The sequence below is a fragment of the Miscanthus floridulus genome, chromosome 11 (assembly GCF_019320115.1).
Source record: "Miscanthus floridulus cultivar M001 chromosome 11, ASM1932011v1, whole genome shotgun sequence".
Lineage (NCBI taxonomy): Eukaryota > Viridiplantae > Streptophyta > Magnoliopsida > Poales > Poaceae > Miscanthus > Miscanthus floridulus.
Window position 1 is genome coordinate 17779101 of NC_089590.1, and position 20030 is coordinate 17799130.

At 43.3% G+C, this 20030-nt stretch overlaps 1 non-coding gene across 1 annotated transcript; it reads left to right on the plus strand.

The window, feature by feature from the left end:
- The first annotated feature begins 16377 nt into the window (after positions 1–16377).
- On the plus strand, positions 16378–16486 carry LOC136494994 (small nucleolar RNA R71). Its single transcript, XR_010768786.1, has one exon. It is a non-coding gene; the product is annotated as a small nucleolar RNA R71 (small nucleolar RNA).
- Positions 16487–20030: the final 3544 nt, after the last annotated feature.

Consider the following 20030-nt stretch of genomic DNA (forward strand, 5'->3'; position numbering starts at 1 on the left):
ATGTGGCCTTCCCAATGGAAACAGCAAACAATCTGGTCGCCGTAGAGGAGCGCCTCCATGCTTTGCTAGTCTACATTCGAGCCATGGTGACTAAAGCCATTCATTAGGGGGTTGCCATGGCGCTGGCTGCTACCCAGCTTTAGATTGGCATAGAGGTGAATGTCTGGTGGCAGAGCAGGGTTTTCTACTAGGATCGAAGGACGATGACATCACCCATCTAGTCTAGAGTTCGAGCCGGCCGCTAACGCCATCTTAGCGAAGGTGGACATGGAGCTAATACTACATGCCAACCTCAACCCTATCTGTGGGATGTATCAGTAGTATTAGTAGTCATGAATAGGTTTGATTTGTGGGACGCCCTTGTAAATATGTGAACTCTTATTTGTGTGTTGGTGTTAACTTTTGTTGAACTTTGTATTAGGTGGGTTAAACTCTATTGAGCGTGGTGTAGCTCAGGTCCTTTAGTCATTTTGTAGCTGGTTTGTAGTTCCTATTGATTTCTTTTCACTATAGATTTCTTTCTAGTTCTCTTTGATCTGATCTATAATATGCTAAACATTCATGAGTGCCTTTGATCTCTGTTGAGGCCAACTCATGTCTTTGATAAAATTTGTTTACCTTGAAACAACCATGGAGCGAGTTCATCTGAATAAGTCTCACCTCAATCTAATGCAGAATGGAGGAGCCATAGATGTTGACTTTTACTGCAAATGCAAGATAGTCCACCCACTGAGTATTTGATCTCATAGGATAGAATAAAGTGTCATACGGAGTAGCAATCATTCTGGCCCTCGACTGCTATAACTGCATGGATTGGAGTGAAATAAGTATAGAAAAGACCTATCACAACTGCACTAGGCATTCAGGTGTCAAGCGTGTCATGGTGGTCAAAAGCTCTTTCTCTCAATTCACTTCTTATGTATAGCTTTCCTACCACATTTGCTTCACTCTCATCCCCTTCCCTCATCCGATAGCATTGCATCAATTGCCTACCTTCTGGCTCCCCTTCCCTCACCCATTTGTATTTTCCCAACCTTCTTGCTCACAACTTTCCCCCGACCCCATCCCTCTATGATATTAGATGAAATGATGTTTATCTATTTCTTGTAAACCATATGTTCACCTGATAGTCTAAGCAGCATAAATTTGAATAGGCCAGACATGTAACTCTTGTACTCAGCTATGAGTAGAACTTTTGCTTGATCAACTATGCTACAAACAGGAGCTACACTATCTGTGGCTGCATGCATGAAGTAGTACGGTATTAGATTCCTGAAGTGGTAGCTTCAAACATGGTCGAGGGGGTGCAAATGATTAGAATTTATGAAACTATGTAGCCATCTCTAGCTAGCTATTGCCCCTTGACTATCATCAGCCTATGATAGCTTGGAATGGACAGCACTATATACTTCACCGGATGACAAAAGGTCAGACCATCTAAAATATTGACTACTCGAATAGTACTAGTAATGATGAACATCATGCGGTCACGTCAGAAGCCTATTCTAGCCCTAGCATCCCTGTGTGTACAAAGCCTAGCCTCACTCCCCCTTGCATTGCTAAAAGCCCTGGCCTTGCACTGCTACACAAAGTCCCCACCTACGCCTCTCCATTGGTTCCCATGAAGCACTCTAGGTCCTCCACGACGAACCATGACCGGGCTCCGATCCACACTTCCTCCAATGAACTAGAGCACCCTGCTTTGATGCATGTTCATACCCTTCCTAACTGTTGGTACCTATCGTGCTCTGGCACGCCATCTCCTAGGCTGCCATTTGTCTCCCAGTTGCCCACGACGATGACGTTGACACCATCGGCACTGGTGGTTTGCTCACCACCACCGCTCCTGGTGCGGTCCACCTCACCACTATCGTAGGCATCGTCATGGTCCTGCACGCCATCCCCTAGGTTTGCATTGGTCTCCCTATCGCCCACAATGACGATGTTGATGCCACCAGCACTAGTGGTTCACTCACCACTGCCGCTCCTAGTGTGGTCCACCTTACCGTCGTTGGTGGGACCATCGTGGTTGAGATCACGATAGCTAGAACCACTCCCACCACCACAAGGCAAGAGCAGGTCTCCTGCAATGTCACGGTCTTACTCACCATCTGAAGAGGACATGTCTGAGGGCTCCACAGATGTGGCCCCATCATGGTCTAGCCCACCTTCGCCGGATTAGCTCCCGGTGCCCCATGATAGGAGCGGGTGAAGTGATCCTCTAGTTTGACATGGCAGAGAGGTTTGCTGGTTTCAACCTAGGCAGGTTTACTATCTAGTAGCACTCATCTCCTCTTATTATGCATGTAGCTATGCCTAGCTCTGCAAAACCAACCTAGGAATAGGTGCCTAGTCTTTTATGCCACCAAAGCATAGTCCGGCCATGTTGTATTAGACAAGGCCAGACCATATATTAGGTGTCCGGCCAGCTCTTTTATCTTGGACATACAAAATCAACAACCAAAGGATAGTCCACCCCTCATTTTGCCATAGGTCGAACATGCAAAAAATGGTGCAAAAGCATAATGGCAACAAGATGAGTTAGGTGATGGTTTGAACTTAGTTAATTGTGCTATGTATCTGGATGTCAATAATGTTGATGTATCTCAATCTGTAATTGGTAGTGCGCTTGTTTATTTAGTGTTTGTTCAGTGTTTATATCAGTTTGTTCATTTTGTTGCAATATTGTTCACTGTTCAAAGAAAGCCATTACCTATGCGCCCTCATCAAAAGCACATTCCAAAATACATGAAAAGCACTCAAAAATAGTTAAAAGCACAATTATATTGATTCCTAATTCCAAATATTTATCTGGGTACATGAGGCCATTCAAAATAGACCAAAAGTGCACTACAATGCACCCGCCATTGTACTACTACTAGTTAGTACTAGACCTACTATTATTGTACTAATTAACTACACATATTGATCGATGTCGCTGCCCCTATCGTCGCTGTTGTCGCAGCCCTCCTTGTCGTCCTACTTCGATGAGGAGTCATCCTTGTCCTCCATGATTTGTGTTGGGGGATGGAGGGTTGAGCCTGCGCTTCTTGTTGCTCTTCGTCGGTGCCTCCTCCTCCTCCTCCTCTGCCGCCTATGGTGCCTCCTCCTCCTCCTCGTTGGGGGATCCCCGTTGTCTTTGGTGGGCTCCTCCTCGTGCTTGGGGCTCAGCGTCGGTTGATTCACCTCCTCACCGTCCTCCTCTTTGTAGTTGGTGGAATACTTGCTAGATGACTAGTGCCCCATTGCTCGCTCTACACGCTACATGTGAGTAGGGATTGGCTGGTGAGTAGGGATTGGAGGAGGTGATGTGATGTGTATTGGTATGTATGTAAGAGAGAATACCCTAGTTAGTGGTGCTCTCTATAGCCTACTGGTCATTTTAAAGAGGAGAGCCGAACGGTTGCTCTCCCATAGGATGCGACGATGTTAAAGAGGAGAGACGAATGGTTGCTCTCCCATAGGACACGACAATGGAGGCTTCATGGTTGGTTGGCATCCCCTATTTCATGTTTTGACTCCTGGGATTAGAAACAGTGTACACTCAATGCACCCGATCACCTGCCCACCCGAAAATCTAAACCGTGTCGTCGTTATGAGTTCCTACGCTAGTTCGTAGATGGTATTTAGAGAACTCCTACTATACCACCACTCGGACACCTCCCCTGCCTCCCCCTCAATCAATGCATGTCATGTCACTCCACCTCTCCAGCCCTTCGGCTCGCCGCCATCCACACATCATAGCTCCATCCATGCTGGCAATCATGTCGCTGACAGCGCTCCCTACTAATGTGTAAATTGAGATCACTGGCCACCTCGCTGCAACCTCAGATCGAATCATGGACGACCTTCGCAGCCTATGGGCAACCTAATTGTCCATGCGCTGCATCTGCGGTGACCCCACCATCAGTCAACATCTAGCACTAGATCAGGTCAGACGTGGGAGGATAGGAGCTGACCCCATCAGCTACTATGCCCTTCTTGCTAGCCTAACCCAAGTCAGCAACCTAGAGGCTTGCCTCCTCCTCCTCTGCCTCCTCCTCCTCCTCTGCCACCTACGGTGCCTCCTCCTCCTCCTCATCGAGGGATCCCCATTGTCTTCAGTGGGCTCCTCCTTGCGCTTGGGGCTCAGCGTTGATTGATTCACCTCCTCACCGTCCTCCTCTTTGTAGTCGGTGGAATACTTGATAGATGACCAGTGCCCCATTGCTCGCTCTACACACTGCAGGTGAGTAGGGATCAGCTGGTGAGTAGGGATCGGAGGAGGTGATGTGATGTGTATTGGTATGTATGTATGAGAGAATACCCTAGTTAGTGGTGCTCTCTATAGCCTACTGGTCATTTTAAAGAGGAGAGCCGAACGGTTGCTCTCCCATAGGACGCGACGACGTTAAAGAGGAGAGACAAACGGTTGCTCTCCCACAGGACACGACAATGGAGGCTTCGCGGTTGGTTGGCATCCCCTATTTCATGTTTTGACTCCTAGGATTAGAAATAGTGTACACTCAATGCAACCGATCGCCTGCCCAGCTGAAAATCTAAACCATGTCGTTGTTGCGAGTTCCTACGCTAGTTCATAGATGGTATTTAGAGAACTCCTACTATACCACCACTCAGCCACCTCCCCCGCCTCCCCCTCAATCAACACATGTCACATCACTCTGCCTCTCTAGCCCTCTAGCTTGCCGCCATCCACACATCGTAGCTCCATCCATGCTGGCAATCATGTCGCTCATGGCGCTCCCTACTGATGTGCAAATTGAGATCGTCAGCCACCTCGCTGCAACCTCAGATCGAATCATGGATGACCTTCATAGCCTATGGGCAACCTAATTGTCCATGCGCTACATCTACAGTGACCCTACCATCGGTCAGCGTCTGGCACTAGATCAGGTCAGATGTGGGAGGATGGGAGCCGACCTCATCAGCTACTACGCCCTTCTTGCTAGGCTAACCCAAGTTGGCAACCCAGAGGCTTGCGTCTTGACCAGGATACAAAACATATTTATGGAAAAGCACAACCCCAAGCCATGCCTTGATGATCTCACCTGCGCCGCTGATGGCGGGCATAATTTGGTGGCCTATTTGGTCACCATATTGCTCTATAGGCACAATGGCGATGCCGGCGACGACGACACTGCAAGGTAGTGCATGACACGGGTCGAGGGCGAGGAAGAATCATGAGCGGCGATGATGAACCAATGAGTAGGTGGCTAAGCAACAACGGGTGTGTGCTATGCCACCGCCCGACCGTCAAGGTGATCTACAATTCAATGTGGGGACGGTTGTCGCAGCTGCCACCAGTGTAGGTGCGCGGCGATCTTCCATGCGTAGGCAGCACTTGCAGCGATGCAGACGGATGGGAAGGAAGGGTTGTGTATTACAGCGAGGAATGTAGGCTTCATTAAGAAATCCATTTTTTTGAATGGGAATTTGGAATAAGATACTAATCCTTTCACTCTCTGAAAGGTAGTGTATTCTGGCATTTGAAATATGTCCTCAAATATAGTGTATTATGTAGCTTTTGATTTCCTATTGCTTTTACTTTTCTATTGTTTTGTTTCAATTATATTTGTTTCCTTATTCAACTATAGTACTAGTACGAAACAAGTTTCCCTATGTAATATGAGATGTGTTTGGCCTGTCAGATTTACAATGCTCAGACTTTCTTGCGTGTGCAGTAAAATTTGAATAGCTATGTGGCTCCTCCGTTAAGCATTAGATCGACATGAGACTGGATCAGATGAATTCTGTATGCATGTTTACCACACTACAGATCAGAAAGAGAACCAGGAAGAAACCTTTAGGAAAAACTAGCCAATAGGGGCTAGAAAACAGCTACCAAATGACCCCCAGTTTAGTAGTAGTAGTAGTAGTAGTAGTCATGAGTAGCTTTGATCTGTGTTGAACCCAACTCATCTTATTTTTGTGGCTGATTCAATCTTCAGTCTATAACTCATCATTCTTTAGCCTTTAGTCTGCCCCTCGTCTATCATGACTGCTTGCGTCCTCCTATATTCCCGTGCAGACGTGCACTCATGGGTGGCATCAGGAGTCTATTGTAGCAAGGACGCTCGCATTGACATGACATGGCCAAGCCGCACCACCAAACCACGTAAACATCTCATTGGTCCTTGGTCGTGGGGTGGTACTTTATATTAGGTGGGTTGAACTGTGTTGAGCATGGTGTAGCTCAGGTCATTTGGTTTCTATTTGTTTTTTTTGCTGCCTTGGTGTCTTTGTTAATCTTTGTTGAACATGCAAGAACCTTGCAGCGAGGAGCAAGTCTCACCTCAATCTAATGCAGAGCTAAGTAGCCACTAGTGTTGAGATGTTATTCCACACATAAGAAAGTTTGACCTCTATACATTTGGTCAAGTTTGATAGTTTGCTCCATAGTTTTTTCCTTGTTTGGACGCATCTAACACGTAAGAAACTCTCAACTCCCAACATAAGGAAGATACATCAAATGCCATGTGACATAACATCAAATGGAACTTTATTTACTCCTCTGCTAATGACTCCAAGAACAAGGGAACATAGGACTAAAGTTTAACAGCAAAGATCCTAAGGTGTTAGGTTTAGGTGACTAAAAGAGACTAAAGCAGTTAAAAAAGACTAGAACATCCATGTTAATTGCCTAGGATCTTTGCTGCTACCGCAGTAATGAGGGTAGGGGTGTCTTTTTTGGCCCTCTGCATATATGTGTTTACTTTTGTTCAACTTTGTATTAGGTGGATTAAACTCTATTGAGCATGGTGTAGATCAGGTCCTTTGGTCATTTGGTAGCCGGTTTCAAGCCCCTGTTGGTTGGTTTTGCCTACAGGTTTCTTTCTTGTTCTCTTTCTGATCTATAGTATGGTAAACATGCATAACAAAATTCATCCGATCAATTCTTGCGTCGATCTAATGCCTAAAGGAGGAGCCATGTAGCTATTCAAAATTTACTACACACGCAAGAAAGTCCGAGCATAATAAATCTAACTGGGCCAGACACATCTCACGTTATACAGGGAAACCTATTTCATATGAGTACTTTTGTTGCATCCCTAAAGGAAAGAAATAAAATTGAAACAAAACAACAGAAAATCAAAGGCTATAGAATACACTATATTTGAGGAGCTCGAACTACTTCAGTAGTACTTTTTAGCGAACACACAGTGTTTTCCTCTCACAACAAATCAGCATAAGCCTAATTTTAGCGAAATGAGGCCCTATTCATTTTGCTAAAATTTGGCTTATGCTGATTTGTTGTGAGAGGAAAACAATGTGCATTTGCTAAAAAGTACTGTTGAAGCTAGAATACAATATATTTTAGGATAGAGGGAGTAATTCACTCTCGCATGTAAAGAGTGAACTACTAGTTTCTTGTTCCAAGTTCTCATGCGAACAACTCAAATTCATGGTGAAGCCCATAGTCCTCGCTACAATACACAACCCTTCCTTCCCATCCATCTACATTGCCACAAGCATTGCCTGTGCACTAAAGATTGCCATGCAGCTGTGCTGGCGGTGGCAGCGACAACTTGCCCTAGGTCGACCTTGTTTCACAGATCACATTGGCGGCCACCTCACGGCAGCAAAGCACACACCCCTTGTTACGTAGCCACCTACTTGTTGGTCCACCACCACCGTCTACCACCGCCACTCGCAATTCTTCCTCGCCCTTGACCCATCTCATGTACTACCTCGTAGTGTCATCATCGTGGGCATTGCTATTGTGCCTATAGGCAATATGGCGACCAGATAGGCCACCAGATTATGCCCACCATCGGTGGCGTGGGCAAGATCTTTGAGGCATGGCTGGGGCCTATGGGTTTCCTCGAATATCATTGGTATCCCGGTCAGAAAGGAAACCTCTGGGTTATTGAGTTGGGTCAGGCCAGAAAGGAGGGTGTAGTAGTTGCCGACATCATCCCATCCCAGCCCATGTCTACATAGGTCAAGTGCCACGCACTGACTGACTGTGGGGTTACCGCAGATGCAGCGCATGGATGAGTAGGTCACCCGTAGGCTATGGAGGTTAGCCATGGGCTGCTCTAAGGTCACAGCAAGGTGGCCAATGATCTCAATGGTGAGCTCATTAGGGAGCGCTAGCAAATGTGAGGTGGGGTGCCGCCTCGCCGCCATGATTGCCAGTGTCGATGTCGTGTGACGCGGAGCACAAGAAGGCCAACCAAGGGCTCACATGGCGACATGGATGGAGCTATGGCATGTGCATGGATGGAGCTATGGCATGTGAATGGTGGCGAGACAGAGCACTGGAGAGGCAGCACGACATGATCGACGTACATTGATTGAGGAGATGGCCGGGGAGGCGGCCAAGCAGGGGTTACAGTAGAAGTTTTAAATACCCTCTACGAACTGACGTGGGAATTCCAATGATGACATAGTTTAGATTACTGGGTGGGCAGGCGACCGGGTAGATGAGACGGTCAGATTACCAGAAAATACGAAGTTTTCTAGTTCTCTTTCGGATCTACATGTTTCTTTCTGTTCACATTTTTTACTGCACACGTAAGAAAGTTCGCCTACTGTACATTTCATCTCATAGGATAGTATATAGTGTCATCTATACATTTGAAAGTCATATCAAATTGAGTGCATTTGTTCATACTGCCTCTAGGCCGGTTTGTTAGGTGTACAGGATGAAATTTCAGATACTAAGGAATGGAGGAAGACTGTTATATTGCTTTAATTAAAAATATCATGTCCAAGCCTCTATTGGAGTTGTCTCCCTAGCTTCCATGCATGCATGCAAGTAGCCTTTAATTGGAACAAACCAGAGATGAGCTCGACTTCCATCGAGAGTTAATGGCAGCCTTGTTTCTAGGATACGCCTAATAATACTGACTTTTCTAAAACCCATGGGCGCCTAATAAAGCGGCAGCATCAACCACAACCCAGGGAGTGTAGTCGATCAGAACCTATGAAACCATTAGCCATCTCTAGCTAGTTGCTACCCCTCGGCTACTACGAGCCTACGACTACTTGGATTGGAGTGCACTGTATACTTCATCGGATGACAGAAGGTCTGACCATCTAAAATATTCACTACTCAGATACTAGTAATGATGAACCTCGTGCGGTCACGTCAGAAGCCTGTTCTAGCCCTAGTGTCCCTGTGTGTACAAAGCCTGGCCTCACTCCCATTGTACAGCCATCTCTAGCTAGCTAACTGCCTTACTACCCCTCGACTGTTGTGAGTCCTCTTCACAGTCGCACTAGGCTTTCAAGTCTCAAGCGTGTCATGGTGGTCAAAAGCTCTTCTTCTAAGATGCACTTCTTATGTCCAGCTTTCCTACACATTCACTTCACTCTCGGCAACCATGCAAGGTCTATATGGGAGGAGCATCCCCCTCCCTCAAAGATTCTAAATTTTATTTGTTTCTTTAGGAACTCAATGAATGTATTCGTACAAAATAGGTTTTCTTGTATAACATGAGATTTGTCCGGCCCGGTCAGATTTATGATGTCGGACTTTCTTGCATGTGCTATAAAATTTGAATAGCTATGTGGCTCCTCCGTTAGGCATTACATCGATGCAAGACTTTATCGAATGATTCCATTATGTGTGTTTACCATAACTACAGATCAGAAAGAGAACCAAAAAGAAACCTGCAGGCAAAACCAACCAATAGCGGCTAGAAACCAGCTACCAAATGACCTGATCTACACCATGCTCAACAGAGTTTAACCCAACTAATTAATACAAAGTTCAATAATATAGTAAACACAGACATGCAAATAAGACTTCACAAATCAAAACCTCTGTACATTTGAATGTGTCTGACATAAAATGTAAGGGAAGATACATAAGGAAGAGTAACAACATAAGGAAAGAGTAACAACATATACTCCCTCCATACTCCCAACATAAGGTAGATACATCAAATGCAACATGAGATACATCAAATGAAACTTTATTTACTCCTCTACTCATCATCGGTATCACTGTCCTCGTCCTTGTCCTCCTCATTGGTATCAACATTGTCGCCGTTCTCCTCAGCAGTGATATGGTCGGCCACTGCTAAGCATTGGCATAAACTAGGTTGTGCTAGTGCTTTTTAGTGTTATGGGTGGTGCTAATTCCCTGCATCGCGACGCTAGTGTCTAAGCCATCTACCTGGCTCCGACAGTAGGTGAGGATGTACTCTGCATTGTCCACGCGATTCTTGTTTAGGTAGGTTGGCAGTTCTTCTAGGACATTGATGAGTTGGTGAAAAATGAAGATGTAACTGCTCACCTTTTTCTCCTAAGATAGGTTGAGAGTGCCCAGACCAGTGTTCTATAGCACATGCCTGATCTTCAAGAAAGCCTTACTCATTATGTCAATGGCCCAATAGTTTCTATCTCTAAAGCGATCCACTAGAGCTTCATCTTGATTCACCATGGGCACGGGGTCATCCTCCTTCACTACAGGCATGACATCATCCCCCTCCCGTGCGTGCTTTGTAGAAGGCTCACCCTTCACCATGGCGATGGCTAAGAGTGAAGTAGGTTTGTAGAAGACAACTACACGTTCCTGGTGATTTTAGATCTACTGTGGAAATAGGAGGGCTCAGGGATGGAAGAAAAACAAGCGGAGTTGCAAAAGAGATCGTGGCAGTTAATATATCACTACTATAGAGGAGCCATTGGTGTTTTTTTATTTTTTGGGAACAAAAAGGAGCCATTGGTGTTGAAATGTTACTACACACACAAGAAAGTCTGACCTCTATAGGTTTGAACGCGCCTGTCACACTGCACAGACCTTAGCTTACATTACAAACAAGTTAAAGTTGCTACAAAATAATGACAACATCCATCTAAGAGGAAATTAACATGTCCATAGACAATCAAACAACATTGATCCATTTAAACATGTCATGACAGAGAGATACATCATGGAACTTTATTTACTCCTCTGCTAATGACTCCAACTCTGAGAACAAGGGAACATAGGGAAGATAGTAAGGTATACAGATGTTTTGTGGATGGACATCCTATCTAAAAACACATTGTAACATGTAGGGATGACATGAACTTTTCTACTATCCATGTTATATGCGACGATGTCATTTTCCTCCCCAACCCCAACAAAGAGAAGCAAATTCCATTCTAGGTGAACCATTGAGTAGTACTGATCAACATCCTAGTAACCAAATTCAATGTCCAGAGTGCTGATAGTATGCTTCAATGTCCATTTATTAGTACCAAAGTCTTCAAGGATCTAGATGTTAAGCTTGGGCATATCGCAACCACAAATAGTACATACACACAAGTGACCCTAAGCTTGATGAATGGAACCTTCAAAATGACGTAGGCAAGGAATTTTCCTCCATATCCACAGCAAGTATCTGAGGGTAAAACCCTGAGTACCCCATAATGTGCAGACAACCGTTAAGATACAAAGTTTCTGATGATCTCATTTCTTTTGATCTCTCAATTGTCACACAAGCATTCCTGTCCCATTTAGATTTCTTATAGATCCATGCTGTAGTTTTAGATGAGTAGATGTCCACACCCCTACACCGATCAAACAATGACTCCTATATATATTCAATCACATGGAAATGCGAGAAGACTTTTAGATTGCACCCCAATCGAGCCTCACCGGTAGAATGGATGCTAGGTGGCAGTTCCTTGAACTCCTTGGTTGCTAGATTGTAGATGACATAGCAGTATGATCCATCAGCCCCTCCACACTAGCATAGGATGAGGCCGTTGCAGATATCTAAGACAGCTACATTGGCCAAGGTGAAGGGCAAGAAGGATAAGGAGGGGTGTTCACCAGTGACTCTGGTGTAGCATCAATAGCCTTGGTCAGTGTCATAGAAGAAGCCTACCACATTCTGGGATAGCGCCTTATGGTTGTTGTAGTCCTTGATGAGGCGGTTTTAGGAGCGACAAACACATTTGCAGTAGAATAAGGAGCGGGCGGGGAGGCGACAGAGGATCTCAACAACGGCATCGTCCGTGAGGCTAGCCAGTGCATTCCTCTTGTTGGGGGCCTCCTCCATTTTGTTAGTAATGAGATCACTAAAGAGGAAAAATAATCCAATAAAGATCCAATAGTGAAGTCCATAACTCATACCAAAGTGCAACTTTAACAACCATTAACAATTTTCATGGTACGACCTCAAACAAATTTAGAGTAGCACCACATAGATATATATAACTCAAACTAGAGTAGTAGTTAATGGAGCTATAACCATTATAATTGCAGCTAAATCAAATCTATCCATCACACTTACAATGAGTACATGACCTTAGAGCTTCTTTTCCATAGGAGATAGACAAAGATTAAGAGGACAACAATTACAACAATTTTGAAGGCAGAAGCAATGGGCCTATTTGTTTGCCTAGACATATAGGTATAATCAAGCAAGCACTTGACAATTAACAGGCCTAGATGCACACAGGCATTTACAGTAAGAACACTGAATATATGCAAAAAAACTAAGACATCAGCAGAAAAGCAGCCAGTGCCACCTCCTAGTTCTTTTCATCATCATTGGCCTAATCATATCTTAAATGCTGGAATGTTTCTTATATAGCTCATGTTCAAGCAAGGACCAAAATAGTGAAGCAAATAGGAAAAGGTGAGAAAGGGGTCTTGCAAATCAGATCCGTCACCTCTGTTGTGGCACACAACAGACACAGACACCAATGTCATTACACTCCACTAGGAAGCCCTGCCACCTAGCCTCCAAAAGGATGCTAGAGCTAGCACAACACACTAGGGATCCTCCACTGCCGGTGCCACTGTCGTAAGTCTAATGGGCACAAATTTGTTTTCACTTGCAGTGTATATCCAATATATAGGTCAACCTATAGGGCATCCACATAGAGAATATACTACTATAAGGACTCCAAAGACATGTCAACACAACTAGGCATCTAGCGCAATGGTGAAGATTTTATTAAACACCGGCGACACACAAGCCATCAGGTCCCATAGGTCAGATGGAGATGGAGAAAGGTCCCATAGGTAGACATGACACGTAAGCCATCGGGTCCCACAGGTCAGATGCAGAAGGGTCCCATAGGGTCCCATAGGTCGGATGTAGAAGGGTCCCGCATGTACATGTCAGATGGATAAAGGACCGAGAGGAGACTTTTATGATGAATTGCAAGCATCAAAGATGAGTAATTGTAGGTCCCATAGGTACACATCGGACGTCTGGTCCCATAGGTCAGATGTAGAAGGGCCCCGTAGGTACATGTTGGATGGAGAAAGGACCGGGCGAAGACTTTTATGATGAATTGCAAGCGTCACAGATGAGTAACAGGGTTGTCCCACAGGTACATGTCGGATGGAGAAAGGACCGAGCGGAGACTTTTATGATGAATTGCAAGCGTCACGGATGAGTAAATTCTTATATCAAAACAATCTTATCCAAAACTCAGGAGAATTTAAGGCTAAAAACTAGGTACTTGAAAGGAATTATAACAGAGCAACTATTTATGATTTCCATTTCAAGAGATCATCTTTAGAGTCCTTTTTATTTTAGCTCTTAAGAACAAACTTAAACTAGACACACACTTTTTATTTTATTTTCATTTTTTAGATCACACAATACTTAATATATTTTTAACACAAAGATAAATTTTCATTTTGTTTTTAATCATGCATCTCTTTTTTAGCATGAAGCAAACTCATAGTAAAAGGAAAGAAATACTTAGCTAGATATACGGGGGATGCTCTTCCCCCAAGCCAGATGTTGTCGTGGTCTTTCTTAGAGCAGCCTTACCATCAAGTGTGCTTCTCATCCAAAGGTGGAGCGAGACGAAGCCGACCGGGTGAACTTTCTCTTGACCATCCTGCAAAAACTTCAACAAGAGCAACAAAACTCGTGGAACGGATTAGGATAAAGGGTTAGCGGTTAGCCGTCTAGAGATTAGTCATTCCTAAGGTTTAAAAATATTATTATTATTATTATTATTATTATTATTATTATTATTATTATTATTATTATTATTATTATTATTGGCAGACTTTAGTAGGATGTCTGTCTAGTATTTTTGGATTTTCTGAATATAATGTATGCATTGTATTTTTATTTTTATGCCACCACAATGAATATTCTTTGGGGTCTTTACACACCGTAGAATTATTCACATGTGGCTTAGAATTTTATAATGCAATAATGAAATTTTTATTTCTTTTTCTAAATGCAAAGCATATGTAGAAAAGTAAATATGCTAAAGTAAAAATAATTCATGCAATGCAAGAAAAGTAAATATGGATAACTACCAATTTTTACCTCTTGGCGAGGCTTCGGATTTTTAAGTCCTCTAGACAGGACTTTTCTCCAGTCTTGTTCATTCTTTGGGTGCATCTATCGGTCTCGGAGATGGAGACCTTGATGGTTGCACCTCTTAAGATGATGACTTTGATGTTGTTACCTTTTCCTTCCACACTTGCTTGGTCTGTGGACTCGATTTAGGTAGAGTAGGTTCATCTTTCACAACTTCTTTAGGTTCTTCATCTTCTTCCCATCTATTCCTTAGGGATTGATTCTTATGATGTTGGGATAATCGGCGTCTCCTCCTAGAGCGGGTCTTCTTTGTCTTCTCATAAGTGGTATAACTATTGAAATAGCAGCATACCTTTTCTCCATGGAATTGGAAGTGGACTTGTCCAGATCTGACATAGATGATTGCATTAGTAGTGTTGAGGAATGGTCTTCCAAGGATGATCGATGTATCATCTTCTTCTTCTCCCGTGTCTAGAACCATGAAATCGACAGGGGCATAGTGATCATGTATTCTCACTATGACATCTTTTGCTATTCCCTCTAGAAATTGAATTGATTGGTCCACCATCTGCAATTGCATATACGTAGGGAACAAAGGTTCATCACCAAATAAATATTCATACATTACCTTATACATTATATTGACACCTGACCCAATGTCATAGAAGGTCTTGTGGAATATTCTTTGTCCTATGGTACACTCAATCATCGATACGACTGGATCGTCCTTCTTGGTCAGATATGGTGAAGCAAGGAGGTGGGCGTACTCCGTCAGAGTGTGTTGATCATGTTAACTAATTCTTCTGGTGACTACCTAGCTTTGTTCTTCCTTCTTCTCTGATTGTTTTTCTTCTTGGTCATTGTTGTCTCTTCGAGCAGGTATGGCATTTGTGGATGTCCAGGAGATTGCAAGATATGATTCTTGAAAGAAAACTTCTCCTTTTTATCCTTGATTGTGAAGCAGATCTTGGCACTGTATGCATAGATGATGGATTTTGTGGTGCTCAAAAAAGGTCAACCCAAAATAATGGGTGCCCTTACATCTCCACCTGTTTCTAAAACCACAAAATCTACAAGTACGTATGGTTGTCCCACTCGAACAATGGCATCTTCAAGGACTCCCTTGGTGTAGCAGAGTGACTGATCTGCAAGCTGGAAATGTATATTTGTGTACAACAAAGTATCTCCATTAATTTTATCATATATTACCTTAGGCATGATGTTGACACTTGCTCCGAATTCACAAATAGCTTCTTGGAAAATGTGAGGTCCAATGGCTATGGGGATGATAGGTCTCCCAGAATCACCTTTATTCTTAGGCAAGGAATAATATATCCACCTTCCTATTGATGGCTCCATGTAGTAGTCAGCTACAGTGTGAATATCGACAAGATTTATAGTTTCTAGATCTTCCAGTTGCCCTAGAATCTTAAATTTATCGATCGAAGGAACAGCAGCCGCTAGCTGAGGTATTTGTGATTCTATCATTTTATTAAAGCAATGCTGGTTCTTAATAGCAGAAGAAAAGTTATCCACTCTATTATTTATGTTTTCTAGGACTCTATCATTAGAAGCTAACTTCCTAGATAAGCCCTCCATTATTTTAACTTGGCTAGAGATCAATTCTCTTAAGGGTGGTTGATTATTGAAATTATTATTACCTTTATAGTTACCTTGGTAATTACCTTGGTAGTTCAGTCTCTGTTGCTAATTCCATCCTTGATTCTATTGAGGACGATAGTTGTTGTTGTTGATAAAGGTCACATCCTCATGGATTTCAGGGTAGTTGTTCCCTGAATTCCTAGTGTTTCCACACTCTTCACACGTCATACGGGAATCATGAATGTGCATGACTTCTTGCTTCTCTATGGCTTGGTCTTCAAGCTTCTTCATGAGTAGGTCCATCTTGGTAGATAGCATGTATACCTCCTTGAGTTGATGCATTCCTCCACCTCTCTTGTGGGTCTAAAAATGTTCTTCATTCCAACCTTGGTTGGAGGCCATCTTCTCTATGAGAGCTATTGTTCCTGGGATTGTGAGTGATAGGAAAGCACCTCCAGCAGCAGCATCGATGTTCTCACAGGTACTATTGGTCAACCCATGGTAAAAAGTCTACATGAGTAGCCAATTCTCCATCCTGTGATGAGGACATTCTGAAATGTAGTCTTAGAAGTGTTCCTATGCCTCAGGGATAAATTCATCATGTTGCTGCTGAAAGCTTGAAATTCTTCCACGCAGAGCATTGGTCTTATTTATGGGAAAGAACTTTGCTAGGAAGGCAGTGGAGCAGTTTTATCCCATGTAGTGTTTCTATCTTTATTGGCATAGAACCATTGCTTCGCCTTCTAAAAGGTCCTAATATGGCTAGAGGGGGTGAATAGCCTATTTAAAATCTACAAATCAACTAGAGTAATTTGATTAGTATGACAAATAGCGAAATGCAAACTTGCTCTAGCTCTACAAGGGTTACAAGCCACCTATCCAACAATTCTAGCTGCAATGATTACTAGGCACACAACTTGCAATGTTACTACTCACTAAGAGCTCTCAATCTTGCTACTCTAAAGAGCTCCACTAGATGAACTTAAAATAACAAAGCAAGCTCTCAATTCTAATTACACTAAAGAGCTTGCCACAACTAATTTGCAAGAATATAAATGAGTGAGTAGGGTGATTATACCACCGTGTAGAGAGTGAACCAATTACAAGATGAATACTAAATCAATCACCGGGAGAATACCAAAGGGCAAGAGACAACAATTTTTCTCCTGAGGTTCACGTGCTTGCTGGCATGCTAGTCCCCGTTGTGTTGACCAACACTTGGTGGTTCAGCGGCTAAGAGGTGTTGCATGAACCTTGTCCACACAATTGGATACCGCAAGAACCTACCCACAAGTGAGGTAACTCAATGACACGAGCAATCCACTAGAGTTACCTTTCGGCTCTCCATCGAGGAAGGCACAAGATCCCTCACAATCACCACAATCAGAGCCGGAGGCAATCACCAACCTCCGCTCAATGATCCTCATTGCTCCAAGCTGTCTAGGTGGCAGCAACCACCAAGAGTAACAAGTGAATCCCACAGCAAAACACGAATGCCAAGTGCCACTAGATGCAATGCACTTGGATTCTCTCCCAATCTCACAATGATGATGAAACAATGATGAAGATGAGTGGGAGGGCTTTAGCTAAGCTCACAAGGTTGCTATGTCAATGCAAATGTCCAAGAGGGTGAGCTTGAGCTAGCCATGGGGCTTAAATAGAAGCCCCCATGAAATAGAGCCATTGTACCCCTTCACTAGGCACAACTCGGGGTGACTAGACTCTCCGGTCAGTTTGACTGGATGTAGGACCCTAGCATCCGGTCGCCCGATGCTTGCCATGTGTCATCGGCTTCAAACGTCGATCGCCTAATTTCAACGGTCAAGAGATGACCGGATGCGTCAGTTAGAAAGTGACCGGACATAGGACCCCAGCATCCGATCGTTTCTAGTAAGGTTCCAAACATGAAATTTCATGACCAGACGAGTCTGGTCATGCTCGACCAGACACACCCAGTGTCCGGTCACTCAATGTTTCCTCTGTGCACCTCACGTCAGCGTATGTCAGCACTGACCGGACGCACCCTGCTAGCGTCTAGTCACTCTTCATGTCAGTGTTCGGTCACAAGACCGAGACGCGTGCTCACTGCTGCTACTGACCGGACTCAGGACCCCAGCGTTTGGTCACCGTGCCACCAGTGTCTGGTCACTCTGTGAACCCCTGTCTTTTCTGTATAGGGCGCTGGTGGCACCATCAGACTATCCATATTCTATGGGTGGACACTCCGCCGATGAAGTTTCTAACCCTTGCTTAAACGTGCCAACCACCAAGTGTATCACCTTGTGCACATGTGTTAGCATACTTTCACAAATACTTTCAAGGGTGTTAGCACTCCACTAGATCTTAAATGCATATGCAATGAGTTAGAGCATCTAGTGGTACTTTGATAACCATATTTCAATACGAGTTTCACCCCTCTTAATAGTATGGCTATCTAACCTAAATGTGACCACACTCGCTAAGTGTCTTGATCACTGAAACAAAATGGCTCCTACCATTTATACCTTTGCCTTGAGCCTTTTATTTTTCTCTTTCTTCTTTTCAAGTTCAAGCATTTGATCATCACCATGCCATCACCATTGTCATGATCTTCGCCATTGCTTCATCACTTAGAGTAGTGCTACCTATCTCATAATCACTTTGATAAACTAGGTTAGCTCTTAGGGTTTCATCAATTAACCAAAACCAAACTAGAGCTTTCAATCTCCCCCTTTTTGGTAATTGATGACAACCCTTACACAAAGATATGAATTGAGATTTAATTGAATCCACGTTGCTTGCCCAAGCATATTTACCATGTGTAAAAGAATATGGACAAGTTTCATGAACTCCAAATGGTAGCAATTGCTCCCCCTACATATGTGCTAAGAGTTTGGATTGTAGCTTGCACATATGCTTAGATAGGAAATATAGGAGACAATTTCTACCATATGATGCTAAGGTATAAGAGATGGACCTTTGAAGCGTGATACCAATTGGAGTGCACCAATATACCATCCTTAGCACCATTAGTAACTATACATACACAAAAAAACTAGAATACCCCATGAGATCAACATTATAAGCAAGGGTCTAGTTTTTATAAAATGAACATAAGTCTAGTTACTTTAGCCTATGCAATGCTAGTTTTTCATTTTAGCATTCAAGCATATAACTAGCATACACCACACAAGCATGGATATTGAAATTTAGAACTTGTGCCATGCAAGCAAATATATGAAATGCACATTTAAATGCAACATACAAGTTTATGAGCTTGCTCTCCCTACTTGTGTGCTTTTTTTGTTTATGATCCCCTTACAATGTCAATGTTTCATTTGTTTGCTCCTTCTATCTTACTATCTTTGTGAATTTCTCCCCCTTTGTCAACAATTAGCACAAAAGGTGAGCTCAAATTATAGATAGGTTGGGGTGAAACCATGTGAAAAGAGGATCATTTTCCCAATTTGGTTCAATCTAGATTACTTGCAAAAGATATTTAACTTGGTTTGATCCAAGGACAAGCTTCTTCACACCTCCAAATAAGGGTTATCTTGTACCATGTTGAGTTAAACACTTGTAGCTTATTTTCTAGATCAAACACTAGGTTTACAAGCCCACAAACATGTCATATGCTACCACTAGATCATTTTAAACATACAAGCAATAGTGGTACCATACAAGCATCAAATTCAATTGATTTTAATGAATGAGCCTAGGGCATGATAGGAATGACTAGATGCACTAAACAAGTCCTTAGCAATAGATGGATGGCATGTCGATCAACTTTACCTTGCTTTGCTCAAAGGAGAGGCATGTCATATAATGGGGGGTGCATCAACACATATTGGAGAAGTCAAGTATGTTCAATTCATTCCTTAGCTTGCAAAACCTCTTCTCATCAAGTGGCTTGGTGAAGATATCGGCAAGTTGATCTTCGGTGCCCACACTCTCAATGCAAATGTTCCCTTTTTGTTGGTGATCTCTTATGAAATGATGGCGGACATCAATATGCTTTGTTCTTGAATGTTGAACCAGGTTGTTGGTAAGCTTTATGGCACTCTCATTGTCACATAGCAATGGTACTTGCTTGAATTTGATTCCAAAATCACTCAAAGTAGCCTTCATCCAAAGTAATTGAGCACAACAACTACCAGCCAAAATGTACTCCGCTTCGGCGGTTGAAAGTGCTACACTATTTTGTTT